The sequence below is a fragment of the Ranitomeya imitator genome, chromosome 6 (assembly GCF_032444005.1).
Source record: "Ranitomeya imitator isolate aRanImi1 chromosome 6, aRanImi1.pri, whole genome shotgun sequence".
Classification (NCBI taxonomy): domain Eukaryota; kingdom Metazoa; phylum Chordata; class Amphibia; order Anura; family Dendrobatidae; genus Ranitomeya; species Ranitomeya imitator.
The window spans coordinates 55,757,805-55,782,559 of record NC_091287.1 but is presented as its reverse complement, the minus strand read 5'-3'; positions in this window follow the sequence as shown (position 1 = coordinate 55,782,559).

Below are 24,755 nucleotides of genomic sequence, written 5' to 3'. Positions count from 1 at the left end.
ATGGCCGATGCTGCAATATCATCGGCCATGGCTGGAAACACTTATGTGCACCCACCCCACCCCTCCGATCGCCCCCCCAGCCCCCCGATCTGTGGTCCGCTCCCCTCCGTCCTGTGCTCCGCTCCCCCGTCCTCCTGTCCGCTTCCCCGTGCACCAATCACACCCCCTGTGCTGCAATCAAACCCCCCCGCACTCCGATCCCCCCCCCCGCACACAGCGACCCCCCCCCGTGCTCCGATCCACCCCCCCCCGCACAGCGATCCCTCACCCCGTGCTCCAATCCTTCCCCGTGCTCCAATCCTTCCCCGTGCTCCAATCCTCCCTCCCGTGTTCCGATCCACCCCCCCCCATGATCCGATCCACCCCCCCGTGCTCCGACGCCCCCCCCGTGCCCTGATCTCCCCCCCCTTATACTTACCTGGCCGCCCGAGGTCCGTCCGTCTTCTTTCCTGGGCGCCGCCATCTTCCAAAATGGCGGGCGCATGTGCAGTGCGCCCGCCGAATCTGCCGGCCGGCAGATTCGTTCCAGAGTGAATTTTGATCACTGAGATATATCCTATCTCAGTGATCAAAATAAAAAAAATAGTAAATGACCCCCCCCTTTGTCACCCCCATAGATAGGGACAATAAAAAAAATAAAGAATTTTTTTTTTTTTCACTAAGGTTGGGGTAAGAACTAGGGTTAGGGTTAGGGGTAGGGTTAGGGGTAGGGTTAGGGGTAGGGTTAGGGGTAGGGGTAGGGTCTAGGGCTAGGGTTAGGGGTAGGGGTAGGGTTAGGGCTAGGGTTAGGGTTAGGGGTAGGGTTAGGGCTAGGGTTAGGGTTTCGGTATGTGCACACGTATTCTGGTCCTATGCGGATTTTTCCGCAGCGGATTTGAAAAATCCACAGTGCTAAACCGCTGCCGATTTATCGTGGATTTACCGCGGTTTTTCTGCGCATTTCACTGCGGTTTTACAACTGCGATTTTCTATTGGAGCAGTTCTAAAACCGCTGCGGAATCCGCAGAAAGAAGTGACATGCTGCGGAATGTAAACCGCTGCGTTTCCGTGCAGTTTTTCTGCAGCATGTGTACAGCGATTTTTGGTTCCCATAGGTTCACATTGAACTGTACACTCATGGGAAACTGCTGCGGATCCGCAGCGTTTTCCGCAGCGTGTGCACATACCTTTAGAATTAGGCTATGTGCACACGGTGCGGATTGGCCGCTGCGGATTCGCAGCAGTGTTCCATCGGGTTTACAGTACCATGTAAACATATGGAAAACCAAATCCGCTGTGCCCATGGTGCAGAAAATACCGCGCGGGAACGCTGCGTTGTATTTTCCGCAGCATGCCAATTCTTTGTGCGGATTCCGCAGCGTTTTACACCTGTTCCTCAATAGGAATCCGCAGGTGAAATCCGCACAAAAAACACTGGAAATCCACGGTAAATCCACAGGTAAAACGCAGTGCCTTTTACCCGCGGATTTTTCAAAAATGATGCTGAAAAATCTCATACGAATCCGCAACGTTGGCACATAGCCTTAGAGTTGGGTTGGAATTAGGGTTGTGGTTAGGGTTAGGGGTGTGTTGGGGTTAGGGTTGTGGTTAGGGGTGTGTTGGGGTTAGGGTTGTGATTAGGGTTACGGCTACAGTTGGGATAAGGGTTAGGGGTGTGTTGGAGGTAGAATTGAGGGGTTTCCACTGTTTAGGCACTTCAGGGGGTCTCCAAACGCAACATGGCGCCACCATTGATTCCAGCCAATCTTGTATTCAAAAATTCAAATGGTGCTCCCTCACTTCCGAACCCCGACGTGTGCCCAAACAGTGGTTTACCCCCACATATGGGGTACCAGCATACTCAGGACAAACTGCGCAACAATTACTGGGGTCCAATTTCTCCTGTTACCCTTGAGAAAATAAAAAATTGCTTGCTAAAACATCATTTTTGAGGAAAGAAAAATGATTTTTTATTTTCACGGCTCTGTGTTGTAAACGTCTGTGAAGCACTTGGGGGTTCAAAGTGCTCACCACATATCTAGATAAGTTCCTTGGGGGGTCTAGTTTCCAAAATGGGGTCACTTGTGGGGGGTTTCTACTGTTTAGGCACACCAGGGGCTCTGCAAACGCAACGTGACGCCCGCAGACCATTCCATCAAAGTCTGCATTTCAAAAGTCACTACTTCCCTTCTGAGCCCCCACGTGTGCCCAAACAGTGGTTTACCCCCACACATGGGGCATCAGCGTACTCAGGAGAAACTGGACAACAACTTTTGCGGTCCAATTTCTCCTGTAACCCTTGGGAAAATAAAAAATTCTGGGCTAAAAAATTATTTTTGAGGAAAGAAAACGTATTTATTATTTTCACGGCTCTGCGTTATAAACTTCTGTAAAGCACTTGGGGGTTGAAAGTGCTCACCACACATCTAGATAAGTTCCTTTGGGGGTCTAGTTTCCAAAATGGGGTCACTTGTGGGGGGTTTCTACTGTTTAGGCACACCAGGGGCTCTGCAAACGCAATGTGACGCCCGCAGACCATTCCATCAAAGTCTGCATTTCAAACGTCACTACTTCCCTTCTGAGCCCCCACGTGTGCCCAAACAGTGGTTTACCCCCACACATGGGGTATCAGCGTACTCAGGAGAAACTGGACAACAACTTTTGTGGTCCAATTTCTCCTGTAACCCTTGGGAAAATAAAAAATTCTGGGCTAAAAAATTATTTTTGAGGAAAGAAAACGTATTTATTATTTTCACTGCTCTGTGTTATGAACTTCTGTGAAGCACTTGGGGGTTCAAAGTGCTCAACTCACATCTAGATAAGTTCCTTTCGGGGTCTAGTTTCCAAAATGGGGTCACTTGTGGGGGGTTTCTACTGTTTAGCCACATCAGGGGCTCTGCAAACGCAACGTGACGCCCGCAGAGCATTCCATCAAAGTCTGCATTTCAAAACGTCACTACTTCACTTCCGAGCCCCAGCATGTGCCTAAACAGTGGTTTACCCCCACATATGGGGTATCAGCGTACTCAGGAGAAACTGGACAACAACTTTTGGGGTCAAATTTCTCCTGTTACCCTTGGGAAAATAAAAAATTGCGGGCTAAAATTCATTTTTGAGAAAATAATTTTTGTTTTTTATTTTCATGGCTCTGCGTTATAAACTTCTGTGAAGCACTTGAGGGTTCAAAGTGCTCACTACACATCTAGATTAGTTCCTTTGGGGGTCTAGTTTCCAAAATGGGGTAATTTGTGGGGGATCTCCAATGTTTAGGCACACAGGGGCTCTCCAAACGCGACATGGTGTCCGCTAATGATTGGAGATAATTTTCCATTTAAAAAGCCAAATGGCGTGCCTTCCCTTCTGAGCCCTGCCGTGCGCCCAAACAGTGGTTTACCCCCACATATGGGGTATCTGCATACTCAGGACAAACTGGACAACAACATTTGTGGTCCAATTTCTCCTATTACCATTGGCAAAATAGGAAATTCCAGGCTAAAAAATCATTTTTGAGAAAAGAAAAATTATTTTTTATTTTCATGGCTCTGCATTATAAACTTCTGTGAAGCACCTGGGGGTTTAAAGTGCTCAGTATGCATCTAGATAAGTTCCTTGGGGGGTCTAGTTTCCAAAATGGGGTCACTTGTGGGGGAGCTCCATTGCATAGGCACACAGGGGCTCTCCAAATGCGACATGGTGTCCGCTAACAATTGGAGCTAATTTTCCATTCAAAAAGTTAAAAGGCGCGCCTTCCCTTCCGAGTCCTGCCGTGTGCCCAAACAGTGGTTTACCCCCACATATGAGGTATCGGCGTACTCGGGAGAAATTGCTCAACAAATTTTAGGATCCATTTTATCCTATTGCCCATGTGAAAATGAAAAAATTGAGGCGAAAATAAATTTTTTGTGAAAAAAAAGTACTTTTTCATTTTTACGGATCAATTTGTGAAGCACCTGAGGGTTTAAAGTGCTCACTAGGCATCTAGATAAGTTCCTTGGGGGGTCCAGTTTCCAAAATGGGGTCACTTGTGGGGGAGCTCCAATGTTTAAGCACACAGGGTCTTTCCAAACGCGACATGGTGTCCGCTATCGATGGAGATAATTTTTCATTCAAAAAGTCAAATGGCGCTCCTTCCCTTCCGAGCCTTACCATGTGCCCAAACAGTGGTTTACCCCCACATGTGAAGTATCGGTGTACTCAGGACAAATTGGACAACAACGTACGTGGTTCAGTTTCTCCTTTTACCATTGGGAAAATAAAAAAATTGTTGCTGAAAAATCATTTTTGTGACTAAAAAGTTAAATGTTCATTTTTTCCTTCCATGTTGCTTCTGCTGCTGTGAAGCACCTGAAGGGTTAATAAACTTCTTGAATGTGGTTTTGTGCACCTTGAGGGGTGCAGTTTTTAGAATGGTGTCACTTTTGGGTATTTTCAGCCATATAGACCCCTCAAACTGACTTCAAATGTGAGGTGGTCCCTAAAAAAAATGGTTTTGTAAATTTCGTTGTAAAAATGAGAAATCGCTGGTCAAATTTTAACCCTTATAACTTCCTAGCAAAAAAAAATTTTGTTTCCAAAATTGTGCTGATGTAAAGTAGACGTGTGGGAAATGTTATTTATTAACTATTTTGTGTCACATAACTCTCTGGTTTAACAGAATAAAAATTCAAAATGTGAAAATTGCGAAATTTTCAAAATTTTCGCCAAATTTCCGTTTTTATCACAAATAAACACAGAATTTATTGACCTAAATTTACCACTAACATGAAGCCCAATATGTCACAAAAAAACAATCTCAGAACCGCTAGGATCCATTGAAGCGTTCCTGAGTTATTACCTCATGAAGGGACACTGGTCAGAATTGCAAAAAACGGCAAGGTCTTTAAGGTCAAAATAGGCTGGGTCATGAAGGGGTTAAGCTAAATGTTATCAATATACTAAATGTTCATAAGTTCAATAATAGTCCATGTTGTTGACCTCCTTCTCTCCTCCACACTTATTCGCTCCTCATCCAATCGCCTCCAAGACTTCTCCCGAATATCCCCCATCCTCTGGAACTCTCTGCCCCAACACGTCCGACTATCAACTACAGTCGGATCCTTCAGACGGAACCTGAAAACTCATCTCTTCAGGAAAGCCTACAGCCTGCACTGACACCGCTGCCGCCTCATCACTATCGAGGCTACCGCCTCACCAACACCGGAGCTCCTGCAACCCTCAACCTACTGTCTCCTTCCCCATAATCCTGTAGAATGTAAGCCCGCAAGGGCAGGGTCCTCGCCCCTCTGTATCAGTCCGTCATTGTTAGTTTGTTTACTGTAAGTGATATCTGTAACTTGTATGTAACCCCATCTCATGTACAGCACCATGGAATCAAGGATGCTATATAAATAAATAATAATAATAATAATGTTGTATAAAACTTAATGGGATTACAGGATGATATCTACTGTACCAATTATCAATATTTTGAATGATCATAGACTTATTAGTATTCTATTTTTTAAAGATCTTTAATAAATTTCAAGAGAAGGACCAAGCAAAAAAATATATATTTAAGGATGGTTTATACGGCAATTCACCCCTATTGAACAGTAGTAGCATTTCATCAATATAAAGTTGCTTAAATTTAAGTTAAAAGCAGTAGAAGGAGTCAAGTTATGATATTTAACATAATCTATTATTAGTTCCTTCTCAAAATAATAGATATTTTGGATGTGAAATTGTCCAATGATATTGAATTTCAGCCAGTACTAAGTTACTTTAGCTGCTACACCCACCACTAGCAAATCTTCACCATTATCACATATTTTAACCACTGCAACTGCTATTAGCCCCCAAAACATATAGTCAGAGGATCTGAGCTATGGTGAAATCGCATATGGCGTGAAACTGGCATATTGTAGCCATTTCTAATAGAACCAATGTGTTGTAATACATGCCTTTTAAGTTGCTGGCTTTTCTTGCCCACAGAAGAGAAGAGAACATGGGCATCTGGTGGCATAAACGATCCCTGAAGTTATGCAGCTTAAAAGTCTCTAAGGCTACGTTCACATTTGCGGCTTTGGACGCAGCGTCGTGGACGCAACGCACGACGCACCAAAGACGCAAGTAGAACGCATGCATTTTTGATGCATGCGTTCAACCCTTTTTTAATATATAGGGTCTTTTCAGTTTCTCTATTTTTAAAGCACAGAACGCATGCGTCCTATAACGCACAACAACGCAAGTACTTGCGTCTTCTGCGTTGCCAATACACTTCAATGGAGGATTTAAAGTTTCGACGTCGCAAATACAACGCAAGTGCGACGCAAGCGTTTTTTAAAAATTTTGGACGCAAAAAAAATGCAACATGTTGCATTTGCAACGCACTGCCTGGTGCGTCGAAAGGACGCATGCGTCGCAAAACGCACCGAAACGCATGAAAACGAACGCACATGCGTCCCCAATGTTAAAGATAGGGAAGCATGACGCGTGCGTTGTTTTGCGGCGACGCCGCTGCGTCCAAAGCCGCAAATGTGAACGTAGCCTAATATCATACATTTTCCCTGATTGTTTTGGACTATTAAACTGTTATTAGAATGAATTTGCACACCTTGCAATGGCCACATTTGTAACTTCCCATTATCATATTTTTAAGGCAATCACAATCAGATTCATTACTTGATGGAAAGTGGCTAGGTTCTTTAAATTAAGGCCTCTTCGATGTGTGATGGTAGCATATTGTGAAACCTTATAATTTAAATCTCTATCCTCTCTTAGGAGGTCCCAATACTTAGAGAGTATTCTGTTTACCTCCACAGCATCATGATCATATGTACCAATACAGCGAATCAACATTTCATTCTGATTAGACGGAACCAATTTTTTATTTTGGAGAAGTTGATTTCTTGGAGTATGCACTGCCCAATGAAAAGCTTTTTTGAGAGGTTTCATAGGATAACCTCTATCCCTAAAACATTTTTATTGAACTGGGCACTAGGTTTGAGCGAAACGGATCGGACAAATTCAAAAATCACCGACTTTCGGCAAAGTCGGGTTTCATGAAACCTGACCTGATCCTAGTGTGGGATCGGCCATGAGGTCGTCGATCTGCGCGCAAAAGTCGCATTTCGTATGACGCTTTCAGCGCCATTTTTCAGCCAATGAAGGAGGACGCAGAGTGTGGGCAGCGTGATGACATAGATCTCGGTCCCCTCCATCTTAGAGAAGGGCATGACAGTGATTGGCTTGCTTTCTGCGGCGTCACAGGGGCTATAAAGGGGCATGCACGCCGGCCGCCATATTACTTCTGCCGATCTTAGCATAGGGAGAGGTTGCTCAGAAGAAGGGATATATAGATTGGGAGGGAAGATTAACCCCCAAACTGCTTGTGCTGTAGCGATTTCCACTGTCCAACACCACCATTTTTTTGCAGGGACAGTGGAGGCTATATTTTTGTGCATCATCTCTGTAGCTTATTAGGCTGCTTTATAAGGCTCCCTAATAGCTGTATTGCTGTTTGCACGCTGCTGTGCAAACCAACTGCTTTTTTTAAAAGCAAAAATCCTGTTGCTCCTTTCTGCACAGTTATCTTGTTTATTTGTCCACACTTTTGTGTGCAGCAGTCCTTTTTATTGCTGCCATACTTTTACTGAGATCATTGTAGGGAGATTGAAATTGTACTACAGTCCTTGTATTTTTTCATATATCTTCCAGCCACTTTCTGCCACTTACAATGTGTTTTATACACTGGGCCTGAGTTTTGGTTCAGGCTCCCCCCAAAAAAGTGAGATTCAAATTCTCACAAAGTGGATATACTTCAGTCCTGTTAGTTTGTCGTATGTCAGCCAGCCACTTTCTGCCACTTAGATTGCATTGTTATATACACTGGGCCTGAGTTTTGGTTCAGTCTCCCCCAAAAAAGGGAGATTCAAATTCTCACAAAGTGGATATACTTCAGTCTTGTTAGTTTGTCGTATATCAGCCAGCCACTTTCTGCCACTTACATTGCGTTGTTTTATGCACAGGGCCTGAGTTTTGGTTCAGTCTCCCCCCCAAAAAAGGGAGATTTAAATTATCAACAAGTTTATATACACCTTCTACCTTGTTTTACAGTACCATATAATGGTTGTTATTTTGGTTAGATTTTCCAAAAAATTAGGAAGTCTGGTGGAGGAGCCCGTGGGCAGTGGTTGCCAGCTGGTACTGATGGTGGTGGTCGTGGTGGTAGTGCATCTGGTGGTAGTAGCAAAAGCACAATAGCACCTAAGGCTGGAGGTGTTGAGCCAGCATCATCGTCTGGCTACACAAGGCCTCGAAAGCTCCCTTATCTGGGAGTAGGAAAACAGCTTTTAAAGCCGGGGCAGCAGGAAAAAGTTTTGGCTTTCCTTGCTGACTCAGCCTCTAGCTCTTTCGCCTCCTCTTCAGAAAGTTCCAAATATAAAAGCAGCGAGTCGTCAGTGGATGCTCCCGATCAGGAAGAAGACGTTTCCTTGTGTCCTTCACCCAAACCAAAAGTGAAGGATGCGTCAGGCGACACTACAGGTTACTCCATGGAGCTCTTTACACATACCGTGCCTGGGTTAGAAAGGGAAATTGTTAACTACCCATTACAAGATGAATAGGACATGGAGTGCACTGATGCACAGCCACAGCTAGATTATTATGCTGTTCCGTTGACTAAGATCACTACATTGCCCTCACAGTGTACTGAGCCAGAATCTGACCCTGCTGTGACTATACCCCATCCCAAACTCTATAGCACCTTACACGGTGACAAAGAGGAAGGTGCACATGACACTGAAGAGGAGGTGATAGATGACCCAGTTGTTGACCCAGATTGGCAGCCATTGGGGGAAGAGGGTGCCACTGCCAGTAGCTCAGAAGCGGAGGAGGATGATCCGCAGCAGCCATCTACATCACAACAGCTGTCATCTGGCAGGCCCGTATCAGGCCAAAAACGTTTGTCAAAAACAAAAACAGTTTTAGGACAGCGTGGCAATCCGGTGAAAGTAGTACAGCGTGCAATGCCTGAAAAAGTATTCCATAGTAGGAAGAGTGCAGTGTGGCAATTTTTTAACCAAGATCCGAATGATCAGTCAAAATTTACCTGTAAGAAATGCTCAAAGACCTTTAGCAGAGGGAAGAATCTTCAAAATTTAAATACAAAGTGCATGCTTAGACATTTAACCAACATGCACTTGCAAGCCTGGACTAACTACAAAACATCCCGTACCATTGGTGCACCTGCTCAGAATGAAGGTAGTCAGCAACGCTACATTGCTTCCCTCACTGTAAGTCCAACGGTTAGGACACCATCAGCAGCAAATGTGGAGGTATCATCGCAAGGCCAAAGCAGTCAGGGAATCACAAGGTTATTGGTAGGAAAGATTGTATGTAGGCCAACTGCAAGAATACCATCACCAACACTATCTCAATCCGCCATGTCCACCACCACCACCGCTAGTTCCAAGATATGCAGCTCTCCAGTCCAGCTCACCCTACAAGAGACTCTCGTTAGGAAAATAAAGTACTCATCCTCTCATCCGCATATACAGGGTTTGAACGCCCACATTGCTAGACTAATCTCATTAGAGATGATGCCCTACCGGTTGGTTGAAAGCAAAGCTTTCAAAGACCTGATGGCCTACGCAGTACCACGCCATGACCTACCCAGTCGGCACTTCTTTGCGAGAAAAGCCATCCCAGCCCTCCACCAGCATGTCAAAGACCGCATTGTCCATGCACTGAGGCAATCAGTCAGTGGAAAGGTGCACCTCACAACAGATGCATGGACCAGTAGGCATGGCCAGGGACGTTACGTGTCCATCATGGCGCACTGGGTTAATGTGGTGGATGCAGGGTCCAGATGGTACAGCCATAGTGGGACAGTTCTGCCTAGCCCACGGTCTAGGAAACAGTTGGCTATAGGCGTTCGCCACCCCTCCTCCTCCTCCTCCTGAATCGAAAGCTCGATCACAGAGCGCAGTCGCACGACCACTCCATCCGCAGCTGCCAGTGTTGCACACGAGGTGTCCCATTATTGAACATCTAGTGGTAAGCGTCAGCAGGCTGTGTTACAAATGAAGTGTTTGGGTGACAACAGATACACCGCGGAAGTACTGGCCGAGTACTTGCAGCAACAAGTTCAGTCATGGCTGGGCAGCGTACATCTTGAGGCAGGCAAGGTAGTCAGTGATAACGGAAGGAATTTTATGGCTGCCATAGCCCTTTCAGAACTTAAACACATACCTTGCCTGGCTCACACCTTGAACCTGGTGGTGCAGTGCTTCTTCAAAAATTATCCGGAGTTACCAGCCCTGATCCTGAAGGTGCGAAGACTTCGCTCGCATATCCGCCGGTCGCCCGTACACTCCAGCCGTATGCTGAACCATCAGCGATCGCTGAATCTTCCCAAGCACCGCCTAATAATCGACGTTGCACATGGTTCAGAGGCTATGCGAACAGAGGCGTGCTGTCATTAATTTGTGGGAGGATACACATACACGGGCAGGCACTTGGATGGCAGACATGGCGTTGTCTGGTGTGCAGTGGTCGAAGGTACAAGACCTCTGTCAAGTCCTTCAGTGATTTTAGGAATGCACATGGCTGGTAAGTGCAGACGACGCCATCATAAGCATGAGCATCCCAATAATGTGTCTGCTGATGCAAAGTTTGACGCACATTAAGGAGCTGGCGTCTGCAGCCGAGGAGGAGGAAAGCCTTGATGACAGTCAGCCATTGTCTGCTCAGGGAACTCTCCTGGATGATGTGGCGGATGAAGAGGAGGAGGAAGAGGATGATGGGGATGAATATTTATGGGAGGAGGATGCTTCTCAGGGGGTAATACAAACTGGTGGCATTGCAAGGTCAGGTACAGGGTTTTTGCGGGACAAAAGTGATGTTGATTTGCAAGAAAGTGCTCCTCAACCAAGCACAAGCAGTGAATTGACACCTGGAACATTGGCCCACATGGCTAAGTAACATACATAGTAACATAGTAACATAGTTAGTAAGGCCGAAAAAAGACATTTGTCCATCCAGTTCAGCCTATATTCCATCATAATAAATACCCAGATCTACGTCCTTCTACAGAACCTAATAATTGTATGATACAATATTGTTCTGCTCCAGGAAGACATCCAGGCCTCTCTTGAACCCCTCGACTGAGTTCGCCATCACCACCTCCTCAGGCAAGCAATTCCAGATTCTCACTGCCCTAACAGTAAAGAATCCTCTTCTATGTTGGTGGAAAAACCTTCTCTCCTCCAGACGCAAAGAATGCCCCCTTGTGCCCGTCACCTTCCTTGGTATAAACAGATCCTCAGCGAGATATTTGTATTGTCCCCTTATATACTTATACATGGTTATTAGATCGCCCCTCAGTCGTCTTTTTTCTAGACTAAATAATCCTAATTTCGCTAATCTATCTGGGTATTGTAGTTCTCCCATCCCCTTTATTAATTTTGTTGCCCTCCTTTGTACTCTCTCTAGTTCCATTATATCCTTCATAAGCACCGGTGCCCAAAACTGGACACAGTACTCCATGTGCGGTCTAACTAGGGATTTGTACAGAGGCAGTATAATGCTCTCATCATGTGTATCCAGACCTCTTTTAATGCACCCCATGATCCTGTTTGCCTTGGCAGCTGCTGCCTGGCACTGGCTGCTCCAGGTAAGTTTATCATTAACTAGGATCCCCAAGTCCTTCTCCCTGTCAGATTTACCCAGTGGTTTCCCGTTCAGTGTGTAATGGTGATATTGATTCCCTCTTCCCATGTGTATAACCTTACATTTATCATTGTTAAACCTCATCTGCCACCTTTCAGCCCAAGTTTCCAACTTATCCAGATCCATCTGTAGCAGAATACTATCTTCTCTTGTATTAACTGCTTTACATAGTTTTGTATCATCTGCAAATATCGATATTTTACTGTGTAAACCTTCTACCAGATCATTAATGAATATGTTGAAGAGAACAGGTCCCAATACTGACCCCTGCGGTACCCCACTGGTCACAGCGACCCAGTTAGAGACTATACCATTTATAACCACCCTCTGCTTTCTATCACTAAGCCAGTTACTAACCCATTTACACACATTTTCCCCCAGACCAAGCATTCTCATTTTGTGTACCAACCTCTTGTGCGGCACGGTATCAAACGCTTTGGAAAAATCGAGATATACCACGTCCAATGACTCACCGTGGTCCAGTCTATAGCTTACCTCTTCATAAAAACTGATTAGATTGGTTTGACAGGAGCGATTTCTCATAAACCCATGCTGATATGGAGTTAAACAGTTATTCTCATTGAGATAATCCAGAATAACATCCCTCAGAAACCCTTCAAATATTTTACCAACAATAGAGGTTAGACTTACTGGCCTATAATTTCCAGGTTCACTTTTAGAGCCCTTTTTGAATATTGGCACCACATTTGCTATGCGCCAGTCCTGCGGAACAGACCCTGTCGCTATAGAGTCACTAAAAATAAGAAATAATGGTTTATCTATTACATTACTTAGTTCTCTTAGTACTCGTGGGTCTATGCCATCCGGACCTGGAGATTTATCTATTTTAATCTTATTTAGCCGGTTTCGCACCTCTTCTTGGGTTAGATTGGTGACCCTTAATATAGGGTTTTCATTGTTTCTTGGGATTTCACCTAGCATTTCATTTTCCACCGTGAATACCGTGGAGAAGAAGGTGTTTAATATGTTAGCTTTTTCCTCGTCATCTACAACCATTCTTTCCTCACTATTTTTTAAGGGGCCTACATTTTCAGTTTTTATTCTTTTACTATTGATATAGTTGAAGAACAGTTTGGGATTAGTTTTACTCTCCTTAGCAATGTGCTTCTCTGTTTCCTTTTTGGCAGCTTTAATTAGTTTTTTAGATAAAGTATTTTTCTCCCTATAGTTTTTTAGAGCTTCAATGGTGCCATCCTGCTTTAGTAGTGCAAATGCTTTCTTTTTACTGTTAATTGCCTGTCTTACTTCTTTGTTTAGCCACATTGGGTTTTTCCTATTTCTAGTCCTTTTATTCCCACAAGGTATAAACCGCTTACACTGCCTATTTAGGATGTTCTTAAACATTTCCCATTTATTATCTGTATTCTCATTTCTGAGGATATTGTCCCAGTCTACCAGATTAAGGGCATCTCTAAGCTGTTCAAACTTTGCCTTCCTAAAGTTCAATGTTTTTGTGACTCCCTGACAAGTCCCCCTAGTGAAAGACAGGTGAAACTGCACAATATTGTGGTCGCTATTTCCTAAATGCCCAACCACCTGCAGATTTGTTATTCTGTCAGGTCTATTAGATAGTATTAGGTCTAAAAGTGCTGCTCCTCTGGTTGGATTCTGCACCAATTGTGAAAGATAATTTTTCTTGGTTATTAGCAGAAACCTGTTGCCTTTATGGGTTTCACAGGTTTCTGTTTCCCAGTTAATATCCGGGTAGTTAAAGTCCCCCATAACCAGGACCTCATTATGGGTTGCAGCTTCATCTATCTGCTTTAGAAGTAGACTTTCCATGCTTTCTGTTATATTTGGGGGTTTGTAACAGACCCCAATGAGAATTTTGTTACCATTTTTCCCTCCATGAATTTCAACCCATATGGACTCGACATCCTCATTCCCTTCGCTAATATCCTCCCTTAAAGTGGACTTTAGACAAGACTTTACATAGAGACAAACCCCTCCTCCTCTCCGATTTTTACGATCCTTTCTAAACAGACTGTAACCCTGTAAGTTAACTGCCCAGTCATAGCTTTCATCTAACCATGTCTCGGTTATTCCCACTATGTCAAAGTTACCTGTAGATATTTCTGCTTCTAGTTCTTCCATCTTGTTTGTCAGGCTTCTGGCGTTTGCGAGCATGCAGTTTAGAGGATTTTGTTTTGTTCCAATCTCCTCACTGTGGATTGTTTTAGAAATGTTCTTACCTCCCTTCTGAGTATGTTTTCCTGGGTCGTCTTTGTTCGAGTCTAATGTTTTTCTTCCCGTCCCCTCTTCTTCTAGTTTAACGCCCTCCTGATGAGTGTAGCGAGTCTTCTGGCGAATGTGTGTTTCCCAGGTTTGTTGAGGTGTAGTCCGTCTCTGGCGAGGAGTCCATCATACCAGTAATTCACACCGTGGTCCAGGAATCCAAATCCTTGTTGTCTGCACCATCGTCTTAGCCAGTTGTTTGCATCAAGGATCCTGTTCCATCTCCTGGTGCCATGCCCGTCTACTGGAAGGATAGAAGAAAAAACTACCTGTGCATCCAGTTCCTTTACTTTCTTCCCCAACTCTTCAAAGTCCTTGCAGATTGTCGGTAGGTCCTTCCTTGCCGTGTCATTGGTGCCAACATGTATCAGAAGAAATGGGTGGACGTCCTTGGAGCTGAAGAGCTTTGGTATCCTATCGGTCACATCCTTGATCATCGCACCTGGAAGGCAGCATACTTCTCTTGCAGTTATGTCCGGTCTGCAGATGGCTGCTTCGGTGCCTCTCAGTAGTGAGTCTCCCACCACCACCACTCTTCGTTGCTTCTTGGCTGTACTTTTTGCTGTCACTTGTTGCTGTGTGCCCTTTTCTTTTTTGCTTGCTGGTATTGCTTCATTCTTAGGTGTGCCATCTTCATCCTCTACAAAGATTTGATATCGGTTCTTCAGTTGTGTGGTTGGTGATTTCTCCATGGTCTTCTTGCTTCTTTTGGTCACATGCTTCCACTCATCTGCTTTTGGAGGTTCACTGACACTTTTTGCACCTTCTGTGACCAGTAGAGATGCTTCTGTTCTGTCTAGAAAGTCTTCATTCTCTTTGATGAGTTTCAAAGTTGCTATTCTTTCTTCCAGACCCCGCACCTTTTCTTCTAAAAGGGCCACTAGTCTACACTTCTGACAGGTGAAATTGGATTCTTCTTCTGGTCGATCTGTGAACATGTAGCACATGCTGCAGCTCACCATGTAGGTTGTCACATCTGCCATGTTGCTCCTAGATCCTGCTGACTTGCTGTGTGTTTTCCTTCTTGTGTAATCTACTCAGCCAAGCTCTCTTGCAATAATGTCCTACAGGCGCGCGGTTTGGTGATGCTTTCGAAGCAGCTGGTCCCGGCTGTACCCAACGATCTTCTAGCTTAGGGAGACTTCGCTTCTCCCAGAAGGCACCTGGAATATGCAAATTAGCCTCCTGAAGCTTGAATCCCTGGTTTGGTGATGCTTTCGAAGCAGCTGGTCCCGGCTGTACCCAACGATCTTCTAGCTTAGGGAGACTTCGCTTCTCCCAGAAGGCACCTGGAATATGCAAATTAGCCTCCTGAAGCTTGAATCCCTGGTTTGGTGATGCTTTCGAAGCAGCTGGTCCCGGCTGTACCCAACGATCTTCTAGCTTAGGGAGACTTCGCTTCTCCCAGAAGGCACCTGGAATATGCAAATTAGCCTCCTGAAGCTTGAATCCCTGGTTTGGTGATGCTTTCGAAGCAGCTGGTCCCGGCTGTACCCAACGATCTTCTAGCTTAGGGAGACTTCGCTTCTCCCAGAAGGCACCTGGAATATGCAAATTAGCCTCCTGAAGCTTGAATCCCTGGTTTGGTGATGCTTTCGAAGCAGCTGGTCCCGGCTGTACCCAACGATCTTCTAGCTTAGGGAGACTTCGCTTCTCCCAGAAGGCACCTGGAATATGCAAATTAGCCTCCTGAAGCTTGAATCCCTGGTTTGGTGATGCTTTCGAAGCAGCTGGTCCCGGCTGTACCCAACGATCTTCTAGCTTAGGGAGACTTCGCTTCTCCCAGAAGGCACCTGGAATATGCAAATTAGCCTCCTGAAGCTTGAATCCCTGGTTTGGTGATGCTTTCGAAGCAGCTGGTCCCGGCTGTACCCAACGATCTTCTAGCTTAGGGAGACTTCGCTTCTCCCAGAAGGCACCTGGAATATGCAAATTAGCCTCCTGAAGCTTGAATCCCTGGTTTGGTGATGCTTTCGAAGCAGCTGGTCCCGGCTGTACCCAACGATCTTCTAGCTTAGGGAGACTTCGCTTCTCCCAGAAGGCACCTGGAATATGCAAATTAGCCTCCTGAAGCTTGAATCCCTGGTTTGGTGATGCTTTCGAAGCAGCTGGTCCCGGCTGTACCCAACGATCTTCTAGCTTAGGGAGACTTCGCTTCTCCCAGAAGGCACCTGGAATATGCAAATTAGCCTCCTGAAGCTTGAATCCCTGGTTTGGTGATGCTTTCGAAGCAGCTGGTCCCGGCTGTACCCAACGATCTTCTAGCTTAGGGAGACTTCGCTTCTCCCAGAAGGCACCTGGAATATGCAAATTAGCCTCCTGAAGCTTGAATCCCTGGTTTGGTGATGCTTTCGAAGCAGCTGGTCCCGGCTGTACCCAACGATCTTCTAGCTTAGGGAGACTTCGCTTCTCCCAGAAGGCACCTGGAATATGCAAATTAGCCTCCTGAAGCTTGAATCCCTGGTTTGGTGATGCTTTCGAAGCAGCTGGTCCCGGCTGTACCCAACGATCTTCTAGCTTAGGGAGACTTCGCTTCTCCCAGAAGGCACCTGGAATATGCAAATTAGCCTCCTGAAGCTTGAATCCCTGGTTTGGTGATGCTTTCGAAGCAGCTGGTCCCGGCTGTACCCAACGATCTTCTAGCTTAGGGAGACTTCGCTTCTCCCAGAAGGCACCTGGAATATGCAAATTAGCCTCCTGAAGCTTGAATCCCTGGTTTGGTGATGCTTTCGAAGCAGCTGGTCCCGGCTGTACCCAACGATCTTCTAGCTTAGGGAGACTTCGCTTCTCTCAGAAGGCACCTGGAATATGCAAATTAGCCTCCTGAAGCTTGAATCCCTGGTTTGGTGATGCTTTCGAAGCAGCTGGTCCCGGCTGTACCCAACGATCTTCTAGCTTAGGGAGACTTCGCTTCTCCCAGAAGGCACCTGGAATATGCAAATTAGCCTCCTGAAGCTTGAATCCCTGGTTTGGTGATGCTTTCGAAGCAGCTGGTCCCGGCTGTACCCAACGATCTTCTAGCTTAGGGAGACTTCGCTTCTCCCAGAAGGCACCTGGAATATGCAAATTAGCCTCCTGAAGCTTGAATCCCTGGTTTGGTGATGCTTTCGAAGCAGCTGGTCCCGGCTGTACCCAACGATCTTCTAGCTTAGGGAGACTTCGCTTCTCCCAGAAGGCACCTGGAATATGCAAATTAGCCTCCTGAAGCTTGAATCCCTGGTTTGGTGATGCTTTCGAAGCAGCTGGTCCCGGCTGTACCCAACGATCTTCTAGCTTAGGGAGACTTCGCTTCTCCCAGAAGGCACCTGGAATATGCAAATTAGCCTCCTGAAGCTTGAATCCCTGGTTTGGTGATGCTTTCGAAGCAGCTGGTCCCGGCTGTACCCAACGATCTTCTAGCTTAGGGAGACTTCGCTTCTCCCAGAAGGCACCTGGAATATGCAAATTAGCCTCCTGAAGCTTGAATCCCTGGTTTGGTGATGCTTTCGAAGCAGCTGGTCCCGGCTGTACCCAACGATCTTCTAGCTTAGGGAGACTTCGCTTCTCCCAGAAGGCACCTGGAATATGCAAATTAGCCTCCTGAAGCTTGAATCCCTGGTTTGGTGATGCTTTCGAAGCAGCTGGTCCCGGCTGTACCCAACGATCTTCTAGCTTAGGGAGACCTCGCTTCTCCCAGAAGGCACCTGGAATATGCAAATTAGCCTCCTGAAGCTTGAATCCCTGGTTTGGTGATGCTTTCGAAGCAGCTGGTCCCGGCTGTACCCAACGATCTTCTAGCTTAGGGAGACTTCGCTTCTCCCAGAAGGCACCTGGAATATGCAAATTAGCCTCCTGAAGCTTGAATCCCTGGTTTGGTGATGCTTTCGAAGCAGCTGGTCCCGGCTGTACCCAACGATCTTCTAGCTTAGGGAGACTTCGCTTCTCCCAGAAGGCACCTGGAATATGCAAATTAGCCTCCTGAAGCTTGAATCCCTGGTTTGGTGATGCTTTCGAAGCAGCTGGTCCCGGCTGTACCCAACGATCTTCTAGCTTAGGGAGACTTCGCTTCTCCCAGAAGGCACCTGGAATATGCAAATTAGCCTCCTGAAGCTTGAATCCCTGGTTTGGTGATGCTTTCGAAGCAGCTGGTCCCGGCTGTACCCAACGATCTTCTAGCTTAGGGAGACTTTGCTTCTCCCAGAAGGCACCTGGAATATGCAAATTAGCCTCCTGAAGCTTGAATCCCTGGTTTGGTGATGCTTTCGAAGCAGCTGGTCCCGGCTGTACCCAACGATCTTCTAGCTTAGGGAGACTTCGCTTCTCCCAGAAGGCACCTGGAATATGCAAATTAGCCTCCTGAAGCTTGAATCCCTGGTTCAAGCTTAGTATACGCAAGTATGCCTTGCGTATCCTAAAAAGGGACCCCCGCATTATCAAAATGATGACCTATGATGATTACTGGTTGGCCTGCCTCCTGGATCCACGATATAAAGGAAAATTACAAAATACCATGCCACATGAGAACCTTGAGCAAATATTGGCTACCAAACAAGCAATTCTTGTAGATCGTTTGGTTCAGGCATTACCAGCACACATCGGCGGTGATGGTTCTCACACGAGCCGTAGGGGGCAACATGGCAGAGGTGTTAGAGGTGCACAAATCCGAAATGGCATTGGACAGAGGGGTTTTATGACCAGTTTGTGGAGTGATTTCACAATGACCGCTGACACGACAGGTACTACTGCATCGCTTCAAAGTGACAGGAGACAGCATTTGTCCAGTATGGTTATGAACTACTTTTCCTCTCTTATCGATGTTCTCCCTCATAGGTCATTCCCCTTTGATTACTGGGCATCTAAAATAGACACCTGGCCTGAATTGGCAGAATATGCATTACAGGAGCTCGCTTGCCCTGCTGCTAGTGTGCTACCAGAAAGAGTCTTCAGTGCTGCTGGTTCAATACTGACTGAAAAAAGGACTCGTCTGGCTACCCGAAATGTTGATGATCTAACCTTCATTAAAATGAACCAATGATGGATTTCTAATTATTTTGCCCCACCTTCCCCTGCTGACACGTAGCTTGCCTGAAAAATGTCTTGCTTTTGGCCTCCTCTTACTGATTGCTCCAATTCCTCCATTTGCAGCTGGTGAATGTCCACCATAGGCCCTTTTTATACCTCCCTAAATGGGCTGACTCCCCCCACAGGGCCGTGGTCACTACTTGGCGCAAGCACCCGTGCGAGTGCCTTTTGCCTGGACAGGTGGGTGTGCCCACTTTTGGGTAACGGCACAGGCACAAGGTCCCTAATAGTACAATGAAGTGTCTCTGACCGTGGTGGTGCACAACCAACGTCAGACACACCGTCGTAATATGAGGGGCCCTGTGCCAGTACCGCTGCCCATGAGAGAGTGTTCCCCCCCAGCTCGAACAGTGCTCTACCACTTGCAATACTTACCTCTCCCTGCTCCACCACTGTGTAGTCTGTGCTGTTAAATCCTTCAATGGCACTGCCTATACAAATTTGTTGAAATGATACATGATAGTTAAAATATACTGGGGCCCTGGCCTCCATTTAGACCAGTTAATACTTTGCGCCTACTACCACTGTCTGCTACTCAGCAGAGGAGCCCACCCCTGTACCTAGCTATGCCACCTGTTAATCCTGTTACCAATTTTGAACAGCATTTAGCCTACTTTATTATTTGGGCCTACTAACTGTGTCTGCCACTCATTACAGTTGTCCTCCACTGAACAAAGCAATGCCACCTGTTTAGTCCTGTTACCAATTTTGAACTGCATTTAGACTACTTTATTATTTGGGCCTATCAACTGTGTCTGCCACTCATTTCAGTTGTCCTCCAATGAACAAAGCAATGCCGCCTGTTTAGTCCTGTTACCAATTTTGAACTGCATTTAGCCTACTTTATTATTTGGGCCTACTAACTGTGTCTGCCACTCATTACAGTTGTCCTCCACTGAACAAAGCAATGCCACCTGTTTAGTCCTGTTACCAATTTTGAACTGCATTTAGACTACTTTATTATTTGGGCCTATCAACTGTGTCTGCCACTCATTACAGTTGTCCTCCACTGAACAAAGCAATGCCGCCTGTTTAGTCATGTTACAAATTTTGAACTGCATTTAGCCTACTTTATTATTTGGGCCTACTAACTGTGCCACTCATTACAGTTGTCCTCCACTGAACAAAGCAATGCCGCATGTTTAGTCCTGTTACCAATTTTGAACTGCATTTAGCCTACTTTATTATTTGGGCCTACTAACTGTGACTGCCACTCATTACAGTTGTCCTCCACTGAACAAAGCAATGCCGCATGTTTAGTCCTGTTACCAATTTTGAACTGCATTTAGCCTACTTTATTATTTGGGCCTACTAACTGTGTCTGCCACTCATTACAGTTGTCCTCCACTGAACAAAGCAATGCCACCTGTTTAGTCCTGTTACCAATTTTGAACTGCATTTAGACTACTTTATTATTTGGGCCTATCAACTGTGTCTGCCACTCATTACAGTTGTCCTCCACTAAACAAAGCAATGCCGCCTGTTTAGTCCTGTTACCAATTTTGAACTGCATTCAGCCTACCTTATTATTTGGGCCTACATCTGTGTTTCCTCCTCATCCTGTCCATTGCCCAGCCACTGCTAGATGAGTCTGCTGGTACATTGACCCAGACCACTACATTCCCCTTGCACTCTACACAGCCAGAATCTGACCCTGCTGAAAGTCAGGTTCCCCTTCCCGCATTCTATACCACCTTGCATGGGGACAAAGAGGAAGGTGCAGATGAAAGTGCTGGTTCCTTCATCAGGTGGGGGGGCATACTCGTTGGCGACGTCACTGGCACAGGGCCACTCATAGTACGCAAAAGTGTCTCTGCCAGTGGGAGGCGCCACCCGCCGTCAAACACACCGCAATAATATGAGGGGCCCTGTGCCAGTGCCAACGAGTGGGCCCCCCTGCTTGCTCAGGATCACAGCACTTGCAAAGTTGAAATAATTACCTCTCCCTGCTCCACCGTCGTGACGTATTCCGCATTTCCTGGGCCCACGAAAATCTTGAACCACCCCTACCCCCCCACAACTTTAGCCAAATGACCCCCAGTTTCCAATGTCTAACTATTATTATAAAGTAAATTAAGATTGACAAGCTTAAGTAATAAGAATTGATGTTTTGGGCATTAAAATGGGTACTGTAGGTGTTATCCTGTCCTCCACTCACTGCCTACTTTGATTCCCCATTGACTTGCATTGGGTTTCACGTTTCAGTCGGCCCCCGACTTTTCGCAATAATCGGCCTATTTCACCCGACCCGACTTTTGACAAAGTTGGGTTTCGCGAAACCCGACTCGATCCGAAAAAAGTAAGTCGCTCAACTCTACTGGGCACTCCTCTAAAAAATTATCTTCCCTTGAGCAATTTCTTCTAGCTCTTAAATATTGCCCGCTTGGAATACTTCTTTTTGGAGGTAGTGGGTGAATGCTATCCCAGTGGAGGAGACTATCTGTTGAAGTTTATTTTCCTCAAATTTTTGTTGGATATCTCTGTTCGGATCGATCCAGATAGTGAGATCCATAAAATTGATATAGCAACCATTAATATCGTAAATTTAAGGTTAATTTAAAGGTAAATTTGAGGCCAGGCTCATTGATGTTTAGAATGTGGACATGTGGAAAAAATCAAGAAAAAGTGATTTTGGTCCCTCACAAAAAATTAAAACGTCATCTATATAACGTGCCCAAAGTAATACGTAACTGGTGTAAAAAGATAAATCCTCGTTAAGCATAATCTTATCCTCCCATCAACCCAGGAATAGATTAGCATAAGATGGGACACAAACCGTCCCTATAGCAGTAACCCTGAGTTGGTGGAAGATATCCACATTAACCCCTTTACCCCGAAGCCTGTTTTCAACTTCCTGACCAGGCCATTTTTTTCAATTCTGACTACTGTCACTTTATGAGGTCATAACTCTGAAATGCTTCAACAGATACTGGTGATTCTGAGAATGTTTTCTCGTGACATATTGTACTTTATGATAGTGATAAAATTTCTTCAATTTGACTTGCGTTTATTTGTGAAAAAAATGGAAATTTGGCAAAAAATTTGAAAATTTTGCAATTTTTAAACTTTTAGTTTTCATGCCCTTAAATTAGAGAGTCATACCATGCAAAATAGTTAATAAATAACATTACCCACATGTCTGCTTTAGCACAATTTTGGAAATATATTTTTTTTGTTAGAAATTATAAGGGTTAAAATTTGACCAGCGATTTCTCATTTTTACAACAAAAATTTGCAAAACCATTTTTTTAGGGACCACCTCACACTTGAAGTGACTTTGAGGGGCCTATATTACAGAAAATGCCCACAAGTGACACCATTCTAAAAACTGCACCCCTCAAGGTACTCAAAACCACATTCAAAAAGTTTATTAACCCTTCAGGTGATTTACAGGAATTTTTGGAATGTTTAAAAAAAATTGAACATTTAACTTTTTTTCACCAAATTTTTACTTCAGATCCAATTTGTTTTATTTTACCAAGAGTAGCAGGAGAAATTGCACCACAAAAGTCATTGTACAATTTGTCCTGAGTACGCTGATACCCCATATGTGGGGGGGAACCACCGTTTGGGTGCATGGCAGAGCTCAGAAGGGAAGGAGCACTGTTTTGGAATGCAGACTATGATGGAATGGTCTGCGGGTGCCATGTTGCGCTTGCAGAGCCCCTGATATACCTAAACAGTAGAGACTCCCACAAGTGACCCCATATTGGAAACTATACCCCCCAAGGAACTTATCTAGATGTAATGTGAGAACTTTGAACCCCCAAGTGTCTCGCTAAAGTTTATAACGCAGAGCTGTGAAAATAAAAAATATATTTTTTCCATGAAAATGATATTTTAGCCCCCAAATTTTTATTTTCCCAAGGGTAACAGGAGAAATTGGACCCCAAGAGATGTTGTCCTATTTGTCCTGAGTACGCTGATACCCCATATGTTGGGGGGAACCACTGTTTAGGTGCACGGCAGAGCTCGGAAGGGAAGGAGCGCCGTTTGGAATGCAGACTTAGATGGATTGGTCTGTAGACATCACGTTGCAATTGCAGAGCCCCTGATGTACTTAAACAGTAGAAACCCCCCACAAGTGACACTATATTGGAAACTAGACCCCCCAAGGAACTTATCTAGATGTGTTGTGAGAACCTTGAACCCCCAAGTGTTTCACTACAGTTTATAACACAGAGCCATGAAAATAAAAAAATCCTTTTTTTTCCACAAAAATTATTTTTTAGCCCCCAGTTTTGTATTTTCTCAAGGGTAACAGGAGAAATTGGACCCCAAAAGTCGTTGTACAATTTGTCCTGAGTACGCTGATACCCCATATGTTGGGGTAAACCCCTGTTTGGGCACACGGGAGAGCTCGGAAGGGAAGGAGCACTGTTTTACTTTCTCAACAGAGAATTGTCTGGAATTGAGGTCGGATGCCATGTCGCGTTTAAAGAGTTTAACAAGAACTGACATACTGGATATACATAGAGAGTATATGGTCCTATAGAGACGGGACCAAAATGAGAGCGCAGCCGCGACTCCACAAAATATGCACAACCTACAAGCGAACAGGAGTATACTCTCATATATAAGTGTACGTAAAAAATGAAGCCCTGAGTCTAGAAGTAGTATCAAAAAATGTGAAACATTTTTATTAGACAAGGCTCATTGTGGATACAGGGGATGGTCCCCTGAGGAAGCCAACTTCGCGAAACGCGCGTTGGGGCCCTTCCTGCTGCCTGTTGAGGTTCCCCCTTCCCACATGGGTAAGTCACGGTGATGCTGGCTGCACGAGTGTGATTATATCTAGCATAGGGGCTGTAATAGTGGCTTATATGGGCTCCCTTTACACTTGTCCTTTAATGGTGGGATGCCATTTCTAGTCACTCTATGCCCACTCGTAGCACCAATATCTCTAGGGGTGTTCCTCCACAGGTAGTTGTTGTTTTTTGTTTTTTGTTTTTGTTTTTATGTGGTTTTTCCTTGTTTTCTCGTCATGTTTTTGTGTATTCAGGCTTTTTAGCCATTCCCTGTATCCACAATGAGCCTTGTCTAATAAAAATGTTTCACTTTTTTTGATACTACTTCTAGACTCAGGGCTTCATTTTTACGTACACTTATATATGAGAGTATACTCCTGTTCGCTTGTAGGTCGCGTTTAAAGAGTCCCTGATGTGCCTAAACAGTGGAAACCCCCCCAATTCTAAATCCAACCCTAACCCCAACGCACCCCTAAGCCTAATCCCAACCATAACCCTAACCACACCCCTAACTTAAACACACCCCTAACCCTAATCCCAACCCTAACCTTAACCCTGACCACACCCCTAACCCTGACACACACCTAACCCTTATCCCAACCCTAATCCCAACCGTAAACATAATCCAAACCCTAACTTTAGCCCCAACCCTAACCCTCACTTTAGCCCCAACCCTAAGCTTAACTTTAGCACCAAACCTAACTTTAGCCCCAACCCTAACCCTAATTTTAGCCCCAACCCTAACCCTAACTTTAGCCCCAACCCTAACCCTAATGGGAAAATTGATATAAATAATTTTTTTTAATTTTATTATTCTTCCCTAACTAAGGGGGTGATAAAGGGGGGTTTGAATTACTATTTATAGCAGGCTTTTATAGCGGGTTTTTGTTTGGCAGCTGTCACATGCTAAGAGACGCTTTTTATTGTAAAAAATAGTTTTTTGCATCATCACATTTTGAGAGCTATAATTTATTCATATTTTGGCCCTCAGAGTCATGTGAG